This window comes from Pituophis catenifer, unplaced genomic scaffold (assembly GCF_029215685.1).
Source record: "Pituophis catenifer annectens isolate HBS135680 unplaced genomic scaffold, rPitCat1.0.hap2 SCAF_2, whole genome shotgun sequence".
NCBI lineage: Eukaryota > Metazoa > Chordata > Lepidosauria > Squamata > Colubridae > Pituophis > Pituophis catenifer.
In genome coordinates, this window is record NW_027256882.1 from 23,052,314 (window position 1) to 23,071,293 (window position 18,980).

Here is an 18,980-nt window from a genome sequence, read left to right on the forward strand (position 1 = left end):
TGAGCTTTGGTTGAAGTTTGCTAGGGGTGGTGCAACGAAGGGGCATTGGGCAATTCATATTGTGGCTGAGGGCTAATCCTACCTTTGTTAGATCTTGGGTGAGGGTATTTGCTTATGAATAGAGCTAGCTCGCTCTTTATCTCTTAAGTAGTGACATCTGCTGTTGGCTATTAAGAAAGGTGGGGGGCTGCTTTCCAAGAGCATGTTTCTCCATTTCTCATCCAGGGAAATATAATATTTTCAGCCTTTCTAATATTTCTCAAAATATTTCATTCTTCTAGGAGAGGGGTGGGTGCTAACTTTCTACAGCAGGGTTAAATATTTCTCCCTAAAGAAGAAATGAAAAAGTCGTAAGGGAGGCAGACACTAGCCCCCGTCTCCCAAGCAGAAACTGAGGCGGCCAGCTTTTTTAGAAATGCAGATTTGGTAACCCATTCGGAAAGACTGGGTCAAGGCAGAAACTGGGATAAGCAACGTTTTTTAAAAAATGGTTGACCAAGTTAGTTCAGACAAACATCTAGGATTTGCATTTCCTCTTTTGCCTACAGAGCCAGCCATGACCTCCATAGGAATCCAGAAGGTATAAAAAACCCACCCGTCCTCAGCTCCATTTTGTCAGCTGTACCAGAACCAGAAAAACCTTGTGTGGTTTTCTGTTCCCCAATAAATGGATCTTCTTTTCAATCAACCTTTTAAGTAAGTGCCCTTAAAACTTTCTTTTTTCAGCAAGCCGGGCTGGCCTAACACTTCTTTTAAATGTTTTTAATTGTTTTGTCATTGCTTTTAATTATGGGGCTATATATATATATATATATATGCATATTCTTTCTAGCCAGGTTCCACCTATGTAAGCTAAGTTGTTCTTCAGCCCTAAACAACTTAGCTTACATAGGTGGAACCTGGCTAGAAAGAATATGCACATAAAAGCCTATGAAAAAAGAAAAAGACATACATACATATATATATATATACATATACATATACATATACATATACATATACATATACATATACATATACATATACATATGTAACTTGGGTTACATATGTGCATATTGGGTGTCCTCCTGGATTCTCGGCTGTCTTTAGATGACCATCTGACGGCCATAACCAGGGGGGCCTTCGCACAGGTCCGTCTTGTGCGCCAGTTGCGCCCGTTCCTAGACCGGGATGCCCTCGCCACGGTCACTCACGCCCTTGTTACCTCTAGGTTGGACTACTGTAACACCCTCTACATGGGGCTGCCCTTGGGATGTGTCCGGAGGCTTCAGCTAGTCCAAAATGCAGCCGCGCGAGTAGTTACGGGGGCGTCTAGATACTCCCGTGTAACACCTCTCCTGCGTGAGCTGCACTGGCTGCCGGTGGCACTCCGGATACGTTTCAAGGTGCTGGTGCTCACCTATAAAGCCCTTCATGGCTTAGGCCCGGGGTACTTGCAGGACCATCTCCAGCCGTTCTCCCATCGTCCTGTGCGCTCTCACAGAGTCGGCCTCCTCAGGGTGCCGTCGGCTAAACAATGTCGGCTGACGACCCCCAGGGGGAGGGCGTTCTCTGTGGGAGCCCCGACCCTCTGGAATGGATTGCCCACTGAGCTCAGGACAGCCCCCGACCTTCTTTCCTTCCGTCGCGAGCTGAAGACGTGGCTCTTCCGCCAATTAAACTGATCCGTTTGGGGGTACACTGGTATAATTTTAAATCGTTTTTAATTGGGTTACTGATTTTAATTTGGTATTGTATTGTGATTTGTATTGAAGCTGTCATTTTGTAAGCCGCCTTGAGTCCCTAGGGAGAAAGGCGGCATATAAATCGCAATAAATAAATAAATAAATAAATAAACATATACATATACATATACATATACATATACATATACATATACATATACATATACATATATATATATATATATATATATCTTTTTAATTGTATTTTAATGTTTGTAGTTTATGTTTTTACTTTGGCTGTACACCGCCCTGAGTCCTCAGGGAGAAGGGCGGTATATAAATTTGATATAAAATAAAAATAAAATAAACCTCCAGGGTCCATTTTATTTCCAGCCTCTTTCTCCTGGCTTGGAACTGAACCAGATGGATTTTGCCTTCCAACACCTGCAAATGCGGCAGGGGTGAGGAGGGGGGGGCAGAGGAGGGAGAGACTGCAATCTCCCATCTGGAACGAGCTTTCCCCAGAGATACGGAGGATACCGGACCTTCGTCGTGCTCTCAAAACTTTTTTATTTCAGCAGGCTGGCCTGGCCTAACTCTCCTCTTTTAAATTTTTAATTCGTGATTTTATAAATGGGGTGTTTTAATCTGTGTTTCGGCCAAAATATTTAATAATTTTAAGGGATTTTTAATATTTGTATTATCTGTATTTTATCTTGGCTGTTCACCGCCCTGAGTCCTTCGGGAGTAGGGCGGTATAAAAATTTGATAGATAGATAGATAGATGATAGATAGATAGATAGATAGATAGATAGATAGATAGATAGATAGATAGATAGACAGATAGATAGACAGATAGATAGACAGATAGATAAATCAAACTGAAAGCTAGAACGACAGGGAGGGAGGGAGGAGGGGGGGACTAAACTGCTCCCTCCACCACGGCATGGAAAAAGGGGGAGACCACGGACCCCTTTGCTTTTGCTGCTTAGGCGGCCCCTCCTCACCCCATCTTTTATTTGCAGGATCTTTTCGGGGTGGGGATTCCCAGCTCTCTCCCTCCCTCCCTCCCTGCTGCACTGCAGCTTCGCCTTGTCCAAATGCAAGGAAAATAGAGGAGACCACGGACTCCCTTGTTGTTGTACAAACGCGACCCCTCCTCACCTAAATCTTGTATTTGCAGCATCTTTTGGGTAGGATGGGGGGGCTTCCCAGCGCTCTTCCTCCCTCCCTCCCTGCTTCTCTGCAGCGTCGCTTTGGCCAAATGCACAAGGCGGGTGGAAGGAACCCACCAGCGGGTGTTCCCACTCCCTCCCCCCGTGAAGTGGGGACCCCAAGGCCCCCGATTCCTACCCCGCACATCCCCTTCTGCCCTCCTCCCCCCCCCACACACACACACACGCACCACAAAGGCTCGGAGGGAGGAAGAACAGGGTCGATCTCAGCCCCTCCTGCAAAAACCTCTGCCAGCGTCCCGAACAGGCAGCATTCCGACGAGACCGGGAATGGGAGGAGCCTTTGGCGCTCTCTTCTTTGCCCCGCCCCCAAACTCCATCCCCAAATTTTTCTTCCGCTCTAGGAATCCATCGCCTCTACTTAACTCCTTAAGTCAGGGGTGGGCAACTGTGGCCCTTTTACAACCTGTGGACTTCAACTCCCAGAATTCCTGAGTAACAGCTTGGCTGTCTCAGGAATTCTGGGAGTTGAAGTCCACAGGTTGTAAAAGGGACACATTTGCCCACCCCTGACTTAAGTAGAAGAAGGTTGATGAAATAGGGAGGGAAAAGGGGAGAGAGGGACAAGTAGGATTCGCACTCAGTCTGTTAAAAAAAAAAAAAAACCCACCCCCGCAGGTGACCCAAGGCCAGACAGAAGCACCCTGGTTTGTGCGAAGCTGGAACCAGATTTGGGGGTTGAATGCACCAGGCTAATCTAGGGCACTGTGTCTGAAATTTGGCATCTTTTAAGATATATGTGAACTTCAACTCCCAGAATTCCCCAGTCAGCATGGGGCATTCTGGGAGTTGAAGTTCAGGTGTCTTAAGGTGGAGAATGATCTCTATGCCAACCCAGGAAACAGGTCAATTCATAAGGCCCAATTACACAGGAATACCACCGTTAACATCCCTACAGGGATATTATGCCTCAGGCTTCTAAGCACTTCACCACTACCCCAAAGAAACTGGCTCGAAAGGGTGCCCCAAATATGTGCAGGCAGGGTGTGATGGGAGTTGTTGTACTAGGGCCATCCAGAGAACAGGAAATGGGGAAAGTTCAGAGGCATCAGTACTAGTCCTATCCTGCTTGTTTAAGTCCCACTTTGGCTTCTACTCTGTTCCATTCCATTCCATTGTTTACATACTTTATATTCCATTATTTCTCTTTTCTCTCTAATCTTCTCTTCGCCTATTCTATTTTCTATACTTTATATTTCATTTTTTTACATTCCATTCTGTCCTCTTCATAGATCATAGGGAAGATGATCATGGTTTACATAATTCTAATTATTGTAGTAAGAGACCCCACATGGCATTTAAATGTGTTTTTTCAAAGGCCTTTATGGCTGCTCTACCAAGTGCTGGACTGGGGCTTTCTTCCTTTACTGTTGATGGTTGATCCTAAAAGACAGGAGCTGTTCATTGCTTTGATATCTACATTGTCAGTTCTAAAGGGGTTTCTTCCATCTATTGTCATTAGTTGGTCTTCCTTATATTTAATTCTGAACATCTCTGACTTGTATATTTATTTTTATTTGACTGTTTGATGCAGGGGTGAAATGCCGGTTCACTCCTGTTTGGCCAACTGATAGTTTAAAAAAACTAAAATCCTGCTTTCTAGCAAAGCTAAACTGTGCTGCACAGCTGATCCCCACTCCACTGCTTCTACTTACCTTCCCAAGCCTCCTTTTGGTACGTACTGTGCATAGAGCACACGTTTGGCACTCAGTGCGCATGCGCAGCCAGCAAACCGGTAGCAAACCGGTTCGGATTTCACCACCGTTTGATGTCTGGCAAGAATAGGCCGGACAGTTGGCAACTGAAGCAATAATTGTTATCGAAAATAAGGTTAAATTAAATGCAGATTTTTAAAAAATAATTTGGAAAACCTGCTTTTGGTGTTGTATATTTACTTCATGTGTTATATTATATATAAAGAGAAGTTATTGAATCCTGCTGAATCAGTTACTTGTGTGTGCTTTCTGGATGTGATTGCTGCTGCAAACTCTGACACTTCCTTGCAGCAAATAGTGAACAGCCAGGTCAGCTTCAGCACATTATTGCAGCCTGATTCAGAACGAGCAGCTGATTGGCAGGTGGATCGCTCCCCCCCAATGCCCCCAATCAGCTGTTCCAGGCTGCAGAGATTGCCACACACCATCACCCCCTCCATGCCTCATGCTTTTGGCCTCGTGGGCTGGGCTACATTCGGTGTATAAGACACACCCAAATTTTCACCCTCTTTTGTGGGGGGAAAGTGTGCCTTATGCTCCAAAAAATATGGTAATCCCCCTTTCCATTTATCTTAAATCCCCCTTATAACAACTAAACAAAATAATTACAAAATAATAGTAATAAAATTGGAAGCTATTATACATTTCCTGAAATAACAACTTTACATCCAAAAACGAAAACAAAAATAAAAGGTTAACAAGAAAGATTTGTTTTGACTAATACATACTGATCAAAAACTTTTCAGTCATAGTGGGAGAATCTGCTTGAAAATTATGCTTAAGTTTAAGGTTATGGGACTAGGACTTCTGTCCTGTATGGATTTGGCTGTCACTTCTAAAGGAAGATGAATCAGCAAATGTTCTCCCACGCTCTATAAACATTTGAAATTTTGTTCCCCTCTATGAATTTTTGCATGTTTTTTAAGGGTTGTTAGGGTACGATAAAATTGTCCACACTCATGCACTGAAAGGGCTTCTCCCCTGTGTGGGTTTTATAATGTACCCAAAGGTATCCCTTTTGAGCAAAACATTTTCCACATTCTCCGCATCTGTATGGCTTCTCTCCTGTATGGACCCTCTGATGCCTTGCAAGGTTGTATTTATCAGAAAAGCACATCCCACACTCCACACATTTGAAAGGCTTCTCCCCTGTATGGATTCTCTCATGATTCTCAAGCTTCCTTCGTTCAAGAAAACCTTTCCCACACTCCCCATATTTAAACGGTTTCTCATCTTTGTGCCCTATTTGGTGTGTCCGAAGATCAGAAGAAGTTAGGAATCGTTTCTCACATTCTGAGCATTCATAGGGTCTCATTCCGATGTGGAGTCTCTGATGTTGCAGCAGGTTTGATTTCAAGATAAAACATTTTCCGCATTCGAGGCACTTTTCGTTTTTCTCCCCTCTGTGTGTTTTCTCATGACTCCGAAGAGATGAAATCTGTGTGAAACATTTTCCACACTCCAAGCATTTGTGAGGTTTGATTCCTGCATGAATCTGCTCATGGACACAAAGATTTATCTTCTGGGAAAAGCTCTTCCCACAGTGTCCACAGCTGTAAGGTTTTTCCCCCGTGTGAGGCCTCTCGTGCTTTATGAGAGTGGCTTTTTCACGGAAAAAACGTCCCACATTCCAGACATTGATAAGGTTTCTCTCCAGTGTGGATTTTCTGATGGGTAAGAAGGTATGACGATCGACCAAAGCATAACTCGCATTCATCACATTTATAGGGTTTTAGTATGGAGGGGCTACCGAGATCTTTGGAGTTTTTTTTAGGGAAGACTTTCTCACAATCCAAACCTTGACTGGACCCACTTCCGAAATGGATCTTCCTGTGGGTCAAAAGGAGGGACCGGCCAGCAAAGGATTTCCCACACTCTGAGCATTCATGTGGTTTTTTGTTGTTTTTTGAAGTGCTGCTTGTGTCTGATGAAGCATCCAAGAGTTCCCCAGGCTCCATGTTTTGTGGCGGCTGCTGCTTTGGGCTGAATTTCTATTTTCTATTGAGAGTTGTCTTGCAGGTAAATCTTTGGTCAAAATCTTTTACCCTGTTATAAAAAAAAGAATTGCAGAATAATATTTCCTATTGAGAAAGGTAGAGATTCACAAAATCTGAGACTTGGGAGGGATCAGGAAGGTCTCCCAATCCAACCCCCTTGTCCAGCACCTCAGAACACTAGCCAAATTCTCCAGTCAGAGAGCCCCCACATCACTAGAATGGAAACTAGTGGTGGAATTCAATTTTTTTTACTACCAGTTCTGTGGGCATGGCTTGGTGGGCGTGGCAGGGGAAGGATACTGCAAAATCTCCATTCCCACCCCACTCTGGGGCCAGCCAGAGGTGGTATTTGCCAGTTCTCTGAACTACTCAAATTTTCCACTACCGGTTCTCCAGAACCTGTCAGAACCTGCTGAATAGCACCCCTGAGGGAAACTCAGTTTTTATAGTAGTCGTTAGTCCTACAATGGGGCAGAAATGCCAGGGCAGTGCCTTAAGTGGAGGACTAGGGCCTTCAGCAGTTTTAGCCAGTGCCAATGACGCCAGGGCTAGACTTCAGCCCAGTTTTACCACTGCCACCGAGAAATGCAGCCTTAATTTCTGAGACTGGAATCCTTTGCAGCCTTGCACCATTCTCCCATCTGCATGTTCCATACAGTTTCTAAGCAACATGGACCAAAACATCTCTAAGCTTCTCCAGGACGCCCTCAAGTCAAACATGGCCAACGCTGGGACTCCAATGGCCTCCCCTGCCCCCCGCCCTCAGAAACCCGTGCTTGTTACCTGGGACTCTGTGAACATAATGACCGATGAAATCAGTTAACAATTGCAACAGTGAGTGGAGAATTACAATTCTTGAACAAAGCGATCACATGATATCTTACATAATGACCACTTTGCTAAACTAGCAAGATTGTCATCCCAATTGTAGTCGTAAATCGAGGACTACCTTCAGACAACGCACATGCTCTTGGAAAGCAACCCCCACCTTTCTTAATAGCCCTCAGCCGATGTCAGCCCTTAAGAGGTAAATTCCCTGCAGCAAGATCTGAACAAATGTAGGGTTAGCCCTCAACTATAATAGGAATTGCCCAACACCCTTTCCGAATACACGCTCCTTCATTGCATCACCTCAGTTGCACCACACCCTCCAAACTTCAACCGAACCTGGGACCACAGACAACCTACAGAGCCAGCTGTGACCCCTACAACAGCCAGTAGAATACATGTTCTTGCACAGGAACAGGAAGCTCAAGGACAAAGCCCAAGAGAAAGTATAAAAACCCCTCATTCTGAACTCCATGTGGTCAGCTGCCTAGAATCACTCATGTGCTTCTGCTTCATCAATAAATGGACGCTCTTGTCAATCAGCCTCCAGCTTCTATTTTGTCTCCAGTGCCTTTCTCCCAGCTTGGAACTGAACCAGATAGATATTTCGATGGATGGATGGATGGATGGATGGATGGATGGATGGATGGATGGATGGAAGTTCAAAGAAATTTGAACTCTCTCTACATGGGGCTCCCCTTGAGGAGCACCCGGAGGATCCAACTGGCGTAGAGTGCGGCCGCGCGGGTGGTTATGGGAGCAACATGGCGCTCCCGTGTGACACCTCTCCTGCGTGAGCTGCACTGGCTCCCAGTGGTCTTCCGAGTGCGCTTCAAGGTTTTGGTCACCACCTTTAGAGCGCTCCATGGCTTAGGACCTGGTTATTTACGGGACCACCTACTAGCACAAGCAGCCTCCCACCGGCCGGTACGCTCTCATAGAGAGGGGCTCCTCCGGGTGCCGTCAGCTAAACAATGTCGACTGATGGCCCCCAGAGGGAGGGCCTTCTCTGTGGGGGCATCCACTATCTGGAACAAGCTTCCCCCAGAGATACGGAGGATCCCGGATCTGCGCACTTTCCGCCGTGCTCTTAAGACTTTCCTATTCCAGCAAGCCGGCTTGGCCTAATTTTCTCCCGTGTTTTAAAATTCTTTTAAATCGAAATTTTAATCTGTTTTAAATTATTGGGATTTTTAATTGTCTCGGGCTAAATTATTTAATCTGGTTTTAATTATGTTTTTTAACTTTTGTATCTATGTATTTTATTTTGTGCCTGTTCACCGCCCTGAGTCCTTCGGGAGTAGGGCGGTATATAAATCTAAAAAAAAAAAAAAAAAAAGTTCAAATACACCTTCAGTTATAGAAACAGTGTTACTGGGGCAGGATCCAGCCTGCTTACCTTTCAGGTTTACACTTGGGGAGCGTAATAAATTAAGGAAAAAAATATATTATGAGAAAGGATTGTTTTGGCTTAATGGACTTTTATGCATTTCCCCTCCCCCCTCACCTAGAATTCATGAGGTGGGTTTAAAATGCCGCCCTGAGTCTTCGGAGAGGGGTGGCATACAAATTGAATTAATAAAAAATAATAAAAAAAGAAAAAAAGAAATAAGGCTCCAACAGCTAAAATACACGGGAGATAAGAAAACTAAAGGCAGCTTTGCCACTTTTTGAAAGAAAAGCACCCAATAAAGCGGATTCACACCTGAGTGGTGTAGGAGGCTAATGCCTCCTAGTAAGGCAGCATTTAACATCCAGCTGCCTGCAATTACTGCAAGTTCAAATCTCACCAGGCTCAAGGTCGACTCAGCCTTCCATCCTTTCTAAGGTGGGTAAAATGAGGACCCGGTTTGTGGAGGCAATAAACTGACTTTGTATAAACTATACAAAAGTATGAAGGCTATTGCTTAACGCATTGTAAGCCGCCCTGAGTCTCCGGAGAAGGGCGGCACATATATATATATTATTTATATATATATATAAATAATAAGACATTGAATAGACCCTGGAAGTTTTAACCTTCTGTGGGAAACTCACCCGTCCCAGAAGAATGAAATATATTAAAAAAGGCAGAATATTATATTTCCCTAAAGAAGAGATGGGGAAACATGCTCTTAATTTTTTTCTTCAGAGCTCACAGCAGCTGCCAACCCTTAAGGAGATAAAGAGCTTATTGAAAGAAGCAGCAGCCACCTATCCAGAATGGCTCTATTCATATGCAAAGCATATACTGCAGGCAGAAATGAATTCAAGGCAGGGTATTTTTCTGCTTGCAGCTGACAAAAGCAGAATGGTAGGATTAGCACAGCAGCCCCTCACCCCAAGATCCAGCACTGGAAGAAAGCCCTTAGCCACAATAGGAATTGCCCAAATGCCCTTTCAGAACACAAGCCCCTTCATTGCGCACACACACACACAGCATTTCAGGACCTGTAAAAAAAATCCTGGCACTCATCTAGCTAGTTGTGCAGCCGACCCAGAATTGCAGGCTGTCTTTGTGTCTGTTTCTCTTCAATAAACTTTCTTTCCAATCAGCCTCCAAGTTGTTTGCAGAGTCTTTCTCCCAGCTTAGAACTGAACCACATGGATTTGGTTAAACCTGTTTTAACCTTGCAAAGGGTGGCGGGGGGTGGGGTGGTGGTGGTGCATGGGGGGGGGGGGAAGGAAAGGCAGTAATGAAACTGAAAGGCAGAACGATGGAGAGGGAGGGGGACTAAATTGCTCCCCCCGGCATGGAAAAGGGGAGACCACGGGGACCCTCCTGCTTGTTCTGCAAAGGCGCCCCCCCTCACCCAATATTTTATCTGCAGAAACGGCTCGGATCTTTTTTGGGTGGGGGGCTTCCCAGCGCTCTTCCTCCCTCCCTGATCATCTGCAGCTTCGCTTTGCCCAAATGTACAAGACAGGTGGAAGGAACCCACCAGCAGGTGTTTCTTCCTCCCCCCCCCAAGTGAAGTGGGGACCCCAAGGGCCTGATCCAGGGCCGGATTTAGATGAAAAGAGGCCCTAGGCTATTCCACTTATGAGGCCCTTTCACCTATAGTGAAAGTGTAATTTTAATTTTGCTAACAATTTGAATGTAGGCCCCTCTTGATCTTGAGGCCCTAGGCTGAAGCCTAGTTAGCCTATAGGAAAATCTGGCCCTGGCCTGATCACCCCACCAGGCACCTTTCCTCCCCCCCACATACAGCCCACCACGCACCAGAAAGGCCCGGAGGGAGGGAGGGAAAGCAGGGTCGATCTCAGCCCCTTCTGCAAAAGCCTCTGCCAGCGTCCAAACATGCAACATTCAGAGGACACCGAGAATGCGAGGAGGCTTTGGAACTCTCTTCTTTCTTCCTCCGCCAAACTCCATCCCCAAATTTTCTTTCACTCTAGGAATCCATCGGATCTACTTAACTCCTTTGAAGACTGGAGCAAGAAGACGGTTGATGAAAAAGGGGAGTGGGGGACAAGCAGGATTCCCACTAGGTCTGTAAACACCCACTCACAGAGGTGACCTAAGACCGGACAGAGGCACCTGGTTTGTGGGAAGGTCTAATCAGATTTGGGGGTTGAATGCATCTCAAGCTAATCTAGGGCAGTGTCTGAAACTTGGCATCTCTTAAGAGATATGTGAACTTCAACTCCCAGAATTCCCCAGTCAGCATGGGGCATTCTGGGAGTTGAAGTTCAGGTATCTTAAGGTGGAGAATGGTCTCTATGCCAACCCAGGAAACAGGGCAATTCATAAGGCCAGTTACACAGGAATACCACCATTAACATCCCTACAGGGATATTATGCCTCAGGCTTCTATGGACTTCACCACTACCACAAAGAAACTGGCTCAAAAGGGTGCCCCAAATATGTGCAGGCAGGGTGTGATGGGAGTTGTAGTATTAGGGCCATCCAGAGAACAGGAATGGGGAAAGTTCAGAGGCATCATTCCTCATCCTATCCTGCTTGCTTAAGTCCAACTTTGGCTTCTATTCTGTTCCATTCTATTCTATTCTTTACATACTTTATATTCCATTTTTTTCTTTTCTTTCTAGTCTTCGCTTTGCCTATTCTATTTTCTATACCTTATATTTCATTTTTTACATTCCGTTCTGTTCTCTTCATAGATCATAGGGAAGATGATCATGGTTTACATAATTCTAATTATGAGACCCCACATGGCATTTAAATATGTTTTTAAAGGCCCTTATGGCTGCTCTACCAAGTGCTGGACTGGGGCTTATTATTGGATTGTTACTTCCTTTACTCTTGATGGTTGATCCTAAAAGGCAGAGGGTGCTCACAACTTTGGTGCCTTCATTGTCAGTTCTAAAGGGGTTTGTTCTACCTGTAGTCTTGCTTATATTTAATTCTAGACCCACTGATTTGCAGTGTTTGTTTTGCCTGTTTAATGTCCAAAAAGAATAGGCATGACAGTTGGCAATTGAAGCAATAATTGTCATGGGCTGGGGATGAGATGCCAGTTCATGGAGGACACAAGAGAAGAGAATTAAACACAGTTGAGGGCAAGCGAGCTGTTAAGTTAGGTCTTGTTTAGTGAGCTTCATGAATCCCACAAAAATATCCCATTCAATTTCTACAGGTACTCCTCAACTTACAACAGTTTGTTTAGTGACCATTACAAGTTACAATGGCACCAAAAAATGTGACTTATGACCGTTTTCTCACTTACAACCACTGCAGCATCTCCATGGTTGCAGGATCAAAATTCAGATGCTTGGCAACTAATTCATGTTTTATCACAGTTGCAGTGGTTCTGGTTCATGAGATCTCTTCAATGGGGAAGCCAGATTCACTTAATAACTGTGTCAGTAACTTAACAATTGCAATGGTTCACTTAACAAGAATGTGAAGAAAATTCGTAAAATGGGGGAAAATTCACTTAACAAATGTTTCACTTAGCAACATAAATTTTGGACACAATTGTAGTTGTAACTCAAGGACTACCTGTACTATCAAGTGATATCTCGATGGAAAATAAGGTAATTGTTTCTATCTTATTCTATTCTAATTGACGGAAATAGGCAAGAAAAACATTTAATGCAGTATGGTATATGAATAATGGAATATCACAGTAAAGAAGAACAAGAATATGCTTTAAAAATTTAAATTTATAGATTAAAAAAACTGCACATATGGTAACCTTAATTGCACATATTGTAACCTGACATTAAGTGAATTTTGGATCACATAATGAGGAACCTGGTATCCATTTATAATTCACACTAATCTGATCACATAATTAAAAGTTAACACATTTTACAACCTGCGATGTATGTGTTAAGTTACCTGCGCTCCAATTAATCCTGAGTGATTTATCGCTGTCTCTCCAATTGGAAACAGGGGCATCTTCATTGTATATCTGATCCTATTTTTTACAAACTTATTTTTAAAGCTTTAGCTCTCCTATTGATCAACAAAGATCCAGATCCAATGGACAAAAATAGCTAATGACATAAGTATATAATCCCCCTTTCCATTTTTCTTAAATCCCCCTAACAACTAAACAAAATAATTACAAAACAATAGTAATAAAATTGGAAACCATTATACAATTCCTGAAATAACTTTATATCTTGAAAACAAGTTATTCTTGTTATATTGAAGATAAAGTTATCTTCAATAACTTGAAAACAAAAATAAAAGGTTAACGAGAAAGATTTGATTTGACTAGATAGAACATACTGATCGAAAACTTTTCTCTTCAGTCATATTGGGGGAGGGAGGGTTCTTGAAAATTATGCTTAAATTTAAGGTTATGGGACTAGGGCTTCTCTCCTGTATGGATTTGGCTGTCACTTCTAAGGGAACATGAATGAGCAAATGTTCTCCAACACTCTAAACATTTGTAATTTTGTTCCCCGTGTGCAGTTTTGCATGTTTTTTAAGGGTTGTTAGGGTACGATAAAATTGTCCACACTCATTGCACTGAAAGGGCTTTTCTCCTGTGTGGGTTTTATAATGTACTGAAAGATATCCCTTTTGAGCAAAACATTTTCCACATTCTCCGCATCTGTATGGTTTCTCTCCTGTGTGGACCCTCTGATGCCTGGCAAGGTTGTATTTATCGGAAAAGCACATCCCACACTCCACACATTTGAATGGCTTCTCCCCTGTATGGATTCTCTCATGACTCTCAAGCTTCCTTCGTTCAAGAAAACCTTTCCCACACTCCCCACATTTAAACGGTTTCTCGTCCTTGTGCCCTATTTGGTGTTTCCGAAGATCAGAAGAAGTTAGGAATCGTTTCTCACATTCTGAGCATTCATAGGGTCTCATTCCGGTGTGGAGTCTCTGATGTTGCAGCAGGTTTGATTTCAAGATAAAACATTTCCCACATTCGAGGCACTTTTCGTTTTTCTCTCCTTTGTGTGTTTTCTCATGACTCCGAAGAGATGAAATCTGTGTGAAACATTTTCCACACTCCAAGCATTTGTGAGGTTTGATTCCTGCATGAATCTGCTCATGGACACAAAGATTTATCTTCTGGGAAAAGCTCTTCCCACAGTGTCCACAGCTGTAAGGTTTCTCCCCCGTGTGAGTCCTCTCGTGCTTTATGAGAGTGGCTTTTTCACGGAAAAATGTCCCACATTCCAGACACTGATAAGGTTTCTCTCCAGTGTGGATTTTCTGATGGGTAAGAAGGTATGACGATCGACCAAAGCATAAGTCGCATTCATCACATTTATAAGGTTTTAGTCTGGGGGGGCTCCTGAGATCTTTGGAGTTTTCTCCAGGGGAGGATTTCTCACCCTCCAAACCTTGACTGGATCCACATCCCACATGGATCTTCCTGTGGGTCAAAAGGAGGGACCGGCCAGCAAAGGATTTCCCACACTCTGAGCATTCATGTGGTTTTTTGTAGTTTTTTGAAGTGCTGTTTGTGTCTGATGAGGCATCCAAGAGTTTCCCAGGCTCCATGTTTTATGGCGGCTGCTGCCTTGGGCTGAATTTCTACTTTCTGTGAGAGCTGTCTTGCAGGTAAATCTTTGGTCAAAATCTTTTACCCTGTTGTTTGAAAAAAAAAAGAAATGCAGAATAATATTTCCTTTTGAGAAAAGTAGAGGTTCCCAATATCTGAGACTTGGGAGGGATCAGGCAGGTCTCCGAATCCAGGGGTCACCAACCTTTCAGACCTCAGGGACCACTAAATTCCTATTTTTTATTCCCGCGGACCACTAATATGATCTGCCCAATGACCGCCTGGGTGGGTGTGGCTAGGTAGTCATGTGACTGGGTGGGCATGGTCAACTCAATGTCACTCACGTTGATGGGCGCCTCGCAGGCCTCTACTCACTCCTCCCCTCCCAGCTCCTCCTCGCCTGCCCGCCCAGGCTCCTTAGTGCCGCACAGGAAGCAATTGTTGGAGCTAAGCAGCCACCATGAGAAAGAGTTGGCAAAACAGGTTAGTTCAAATTGTTTGTGACCAAGAAGGAGGCTCAGCAGAAGCATAGGCGTTCCAAGCAGAGGGAAGAGCTGCAGGAGTACAAGGCCAGGTACAGACGCCTGGAGGCTCAGCGGGCTGAGATGGTCAGCCAGTTCCAGGCCATGATGCAGTCCCACTGGAACGAGGCCCTCGGGCTCTTCGACACCAGCGGCACTTCCCTCCAGCCTTCGCCCAAAGCCCCACATCAGGAAGCTGAAGCAGACCCCAAGTCAGAATTTCTGTGCCCCTCCAACCCGCACAAAAAGACCCAGAAGGGAGACACTCTCTGCAGCAAGAGAAATGTTCATTGCACGTATCCGGCCCAGGGACCATAGTTTGAGGACCCCTGATTTACTGCAATAATTTTTCTGCGGACCACAAAGTATCAAACCCACCCATCCCAGAAGAATGAAACATATTAGGAAGCAATAAAAAAAGGCAGAATATTCTATTTTCCTAAAGAAGAAATGGGGAAACATGCTCTTCAAAGACAGAAAGCAGCCCCCATTTTTTTTTCTTCAGAGCTCACAGCAGCTGCCAACCCTTAAGGAGATAAAGAGCTTATTGAAAGAAGCAACAGCCAGCTATCCAAAATGGCTCTATTCATATGCAAAGCATATACTGCAGGCAGAAATGAATTCAAGGCAGGGTATTTTTCTGCTTGCAGCTGACAAAAGCAGAATGGTAGGATTAGCACAGCAGCCCCTCACCCCAAGATCCAGCACTGGAAGAAAGCCCTTAGCCACAATAGGAATTGCCCAAACGCCCTTTCAGAACACAACCCCCTTCATTGCACACACACACACACACACACACACACACACACAGTATTTCAGGACCTGCATAACAAATCCTGGCACTCATCTTGCTAGCTGTGCAGCTGACCCAGAATTGCAGGCTGTCTTTGTGTCTGTTTCTCTTCAATAAACTTTCTTTCCAATCAGCCTCCATGTTGTTTGCAGCGTCTTTCTCCCAGCTTAGAACTGAACCACATGGATTTGCCTTCCAACGCCTAGAGTAAGGCATTGAATACACCTTCACCAAGTTTTCACCTTGCAAAGGGCGGGAGGTGGGGAGAGCAAAGGCAGCAATAAAACTGAAAGGCAGAACGATGGAGAAGGGGGTGGGGGGGCTTAGCTGCTCCCCCCCCCCGTATGGAAAAAGGGGAGACCACGGGGACCCTCTTGCTTGTTCTGCAAAGGCGGCCCCCCCACCCCATTTTTTTATCTGCAGGAACGGCTCGGATCTTTTTTGGGTGGGGGGGGGGGGCTTCCCAGCGCCCTTCTTCCCTCCCTAATCCTCTGCAGCGTCGCTTTGCCCAAATGCACAAGGCGGGTGGAAGGAACCCCACCAGCGGGTGTTTCTTCCCCCCTCCCCAGTGAAGTGGGCCTGATCGCCCCAAACTTCCCCCCCAAAAAAACCTCCTCCCCCCGCACCACCATCACGCACCAGAAAGCCCCGGAGAGCAGGGTGGATCTCAGCCCCTTCTGCAAACGTCCCGAACAGGCAGCATTCAGAGGACACCGGGAATGGGAGGAGCCTTTGGCGCTCTCTTCTTTGCCCCGCCCCCAAACTCCAACCCCAAATTTTTTTCTTCCGCTCTAGGAAGCCATCGCCTCTAACTTAACTCCTTCGAAGACAGGAGCAAGAAGAAGGTTGATGAAATAGGGAGGGGAAAGGGGAGGGGGGGCAAGCAGAAAACGCAGCACATCTGAACCCTCCCCCCCCACAGGTGAACTAAGGCCGGGCAGAGGCACCTGGCCTTGGTTGGTACGAAGCTGTAACCAGATTTGGGCGTTTAATGCACCAAGCTAGTCTAGGGCACTGTGTCTGAACCTTGGCATCTTTTAAGATATATGTGAACTTCAATTCCCAGAATTCCCCAGTCAGCATAGGGCATTCTGGGAGTTGAAGTTCAGGTGTCTTAAGATGGAGAATGGTCTCTCCCAACCCAGGAAACAGGGCAATTCACAAGACCAGTTATAGGAATGCCACCATTAACATCCCTATAGAGACATTATCCCTCAGGCTTCTATGGACTTTACCACTAACCCAAAGAAACTGGCTCTAAAGGAGCAAGAAGAAGGTTGACAAAATAGGGAGGGAAAAGGGGAGGGAGGGGCAAGCAGAAAACGCAGGACATCTGAACCCTCCCCCCCACACACACACACACAGGTGAACTAAGGCCGGGCAGAGGCACCTGGCCCTGGTTGGTACGAAGCTTTAACCAGATTTGGGAGTTTAAAGCATCAGGTTAGTCTATCTAAGGCAGGGGTGGGCAAATGTCTCTCTTTTACAACCCTGTGGACTTCAACTCCCAGAATTCCTGAGACAGCCAAGCTGTCTCAGGAATTCTGGGAGTTGAAGTCCACAGGGTTGTAAAAGTGCCACGTTTGCCCCACCCCTGATCTAGGGCACTGTTTTTGAAACTTGGTATCTTTAATGTGAACTTCAACTCCCAGAATGCCCCAGTCAGCATGGGGCATTCTGGGAGTTGAAGTTCTGGTGTTTTAAGGTGGAGAATGGGTCTCGTCATAGAGACCCAGGAAACAGGGCAGTTCACAAGGCCAGTTACAAGAATGCCATCATTATCATCCATACAGAGACATTATGCCTCAAGGCTTCCAAGGACTTCACCACTACCCCAAAGAATCTGGCTCGAAAGGGTGCCCCAAACATGTGAAGGCAGGGTGTGATGGGAGTTGTAGCACTACAGCCATCCACAAAACAGGAATAGGGAAAGTTCAGAAGCATCAGTCCTCTTCCTTTCCTGCTTCTTTAAGTTCAGTTTTCACTTCCATTCTGTTCCATTCTTTTTCTACTCTATCCTTTATATTCCATTTTCTATTCTATTCCATTCTTTATATTCTACTCTATTCTTTATATACTTTATATTCCATTCTATTCTGTTCTGTTCATAGAACACCATAGGGATGATCATGGCTTACACAATTCTGTTCATTGTAGGTAGAGACCCATCATGGCATTTAAATATGTTTTCAAAGGCCTTTCTGGCTGCTCTACCAAGTGCTGAACTGGAGCTTATTATTCAATTGCTACTTCCTTTACTCTTGATGGTTGATCCTAAAAGGCAGAAGCCGCTCACAACTTTGGTGCCTTCATTGTCAGTTCTAAAGGGGTCTGTTCTACCTGTAGTCCTTAGTCAGTCTTTTTTAAATTTAATTCTGATTAAATTTAACTGATTTGCACAGCTTGTTTGATTTGCCTGTTTGATGTCTGGAAAGAATAGGCCTGACAGTTGGCCATTGAAGCAATCATTGCCATCAAAATAAGCTAAAAATATATGCAGAATTGAAAAATCCCTGGTGTGAATTATTTTGATGAGATGTGAGGTGTTCAGCTCACACTGAAGCTCTTCCCGCAATCTGAACACAGGTTCGGTTTCTCTTCAGCGTGGATCCTTGGATGGTAAATGAGAGATTTGCTTTTACTGAAGCGCTTTCAACAGTCGGAGCCCTGAAACGGTTTCTTTCCAGTGTGGAGTTTCCAAAAGAGTTTTAAGGTTCGATTTATAGCTGAAATTTTTTCTCTCACACAAAACATTGGATTCTTTTTTTCTTTTAATGAGAACCTCTGGAGATGCCAATTCCTGCAACCTTCTCATGTGCATGGGATGAGATGCCAGTTCATGAGGGACACAGAAGAAGAGAATTAACCACAGTTCAGGGCAAGCAAGGAGATATGGTAGTCTTCGTTAGTGCGATTAATGAATCCCACCCAAAAAATGACATTAAATTTATATTATTTGATGTGATATTTCTATGGAAAATAGGCTACCGTATTTTTCGGAGTATAAGATGCACGTTTTCCCCCCCAAAAGAGGCTGAAAATTTGGGTGCATCTTATACTCAATGTAGCTTTTTCGAAGCTTTTTTTCAGCCCTAAGGAGGTGCTACCCGAGTGAAGCGATCTCCCCCCCCCCCTTCCCCTCGCTTTGCCTGCTTTTCTCATTGCTGCTTCCTCTCAGCTGTGCCTTAGAAGCTGTTTTTTATCCCCAAGCACGGGATAAAAAACCAGCGAACTAATGTGCTATAGCTGACCAAACTAAGGACGCTAGCCCGATGAATACCTGGTAGGCAGATTTTTTTTTCCTATT

At 44.7% G+C, this 18,980-nt stretch overlaps 1 protein-coding gene and 1 pseudogene across 1 annotated transcript in view; one reads left to right on the forward strand and one right to left on the reverse strand.

Annotated features, from left to right (window-relative positions):
* LOC139311826 (zinc finger protein 721-like) overlaps positions 1-18,980 on the forward strand; it is a 144,370-nt gene that overhangs the window by 55,323 nt on the left and 70,067 nt on the right. The window lies entirely within an intron of this gene.
* LOC139313448 (zinc finger protein 845-like) lies at positions 5,487-16,380 on the reverse strand (annotated as a pseudogene).